Genomic DNA, 2,202 nt, shown 5'->3' with positions numbered 1-2,202 from the left:
GCGTAGTTGGGTTACAGACTTTACTGAGCAAGGTCAGGAGTAACTAAATCTTATGTGGTTATCGAGTGATGGAAGACTCTACTGAGTAATCAATGCAAGTGAAGTGGATGACAATCTGTCAATTTTATCTAACATTCACACCAGCCATGGATGGAAAAATTTGATAAAAGGAATGAAATCAAAGTCATTTTTCCATCATGAATTTTTGAGAAAATTGTTTAGAGTGATCTTCAAGAGCATTCAAGTGATTTGAGTGAATTGTTACTAAAAATTTTCTAATTCTCCCAAACCCTATCAAGTGAAGATGGCAGCTATTAGCAACAAGGAAAAATGAGGATCAAACATGTTGGTTTGTGGTATAGAATGAAAGGCACCAAATTTTAAGCTCACTCCTACAGTTGCTGAAACCCTAGATCCAAGTGGAGTACAGTCGCAAATCCCTCCGAAGGTATTGTTGATCAACGATATCCGTTCTCATTTCAAATGTGCAATCAAAATATTGGTACACTAGAAATGGATGAATATTTAAAGGATTTATTCATTCATGGTGATTTGAAACCTGAGCATCAACATCTTTAGGCAAAAGGTTTAAACCATATTCCTCACATGCCATGAGACTTCCAAGTGAAATGGATTAGGTTTATCCTTAGTCATGTGCACAATAGTCAGTTGTTGTTGGAGGAACCAATTTTCATTACCAAGAAGATGATCCATAGGATCATTGGTCTCCTAATGTTGGCAAAAGCTAAAACAACTAAAACCCTAGGTTGGGTCAAACTGGAGAAGAAAATCCTAGCCGATTGAGATGGTAGGGGAATGAAAATAAGTAGTGTCACTGACATGGAATTGAAGTTCGATATTCATGTCATTGCACACCAAATCTATAGTTTGAGTAGGTTGAATAGTGTGTTGTGTGAAGCTGTGGACCTGGCATATAAGGTAGTCAAAATAACCTATCTCTTGATCTTGCCGAGCTACTGTTGAATTAGTTCAACAAAAACATGGAGAGCATCAGGACATCAAAGTTTGGCTCTCTATTGACATGTTTATTCTTTTATTTTTAGAAATTCTTTCCATCAAAAGGTACTATTGTTTGGAGGAAAGATGTGCCAATACTTTATCAAATAAATGAATACATTGTTGAAATGGGAGAAAATTATACCATTATCATGGACAATTATTTTGATGCATTCAAGGAGAAAATGAATAACAGATACTAGATCCCTAAGAAACTAGTTAAGGACTATAAAGATGATGTTTGTTTTATGTTAGATAGTGATAAAGTATACATTTAAGTAGTTAGGTCTAGAATTGCATGGGTGAAACCTCTAAGATATGAGGTAAATATTGATGAAACAAAAGATATAATTGAAGCACTGATAAATGAGCCACTTGACCCCAAGGCTACATATTTTGGCACATGTGATGAGGCTAAGGCTAGGATAGAACTAGAGATTAAGCTCCCTCAGGTTAACAAAGGCAAGAAAAGGATTGCCAAGTTGAAAACAAGTTCTACTCTCCTGTTGACCAAGGGAAAAGGTGAAGATGAAGAAGCAAAGAATGAAGAATCAGAGGAAGAGGAGCCACTGAAGAAAAAGGGCAAGGTAATAATTACTAAGCCTGCCAAGACACCCACTATAGTATTCAGCGAGAGATCCTCCAGCAAGAAAGCAAACAAAGGAGGAGACATAATCTTCAAGAGATGTCCACCAATGTTTGAAGAGAGAATGAAAGTATTGGAATCAAGTTTTGGAATAACAAACTTCAAGGCATTAGAATATGAAACTAGAACAACTGATGAATAGAAGTAGATTGAAGACATGTTGATATCTAAAATAGGTAAGTGGAAGTACTCACTTGATCAACTCACTCAACAAATTCTCAATGCTTTAATGGATAAGATTAAGCCAAGATGGGAACAAGCAATAAAAAATGCAAAGGATATTCATGAGAAAACCTTGAGGTAGCTTATGCCAAATTTGAATGACAAGGAAGTGAAGGAATCTTTAAAGAAAAATGAAGAAAAATTAACTTTAAGATTCAATACTTGTCTTATTTTGTTGAATGAAATAGAGCATGTTGTGAAGAATGAAACAAATACTTGAAAGAATATCTATCTTCTTCACAAAATAAGTGATTTTCTAGTTAGTATAAGTGACAAGGATGATGAAGATTATCAAGAAAAAGATGGAGAGAAAGATG

This window comes from Cupressus sempervirens, chromosome 3 (assembly GCF_028749045.1).
Source record: "Cupressus sempervirens isolate cs-2001-9-10 chromosome 3, ASM2874904v1, whole genome shotgun sequence".
Taxonomy (NCBI): domain Eukaryota; kingdom Viridiplantae; phylum Streptophyta; class Pinopsida; order Cupressales; family Cupressaceae; genus Cupressus; species Cupressus sempervirens.
Note: the sequence above shows the minus strand (reverse complement) of the source record.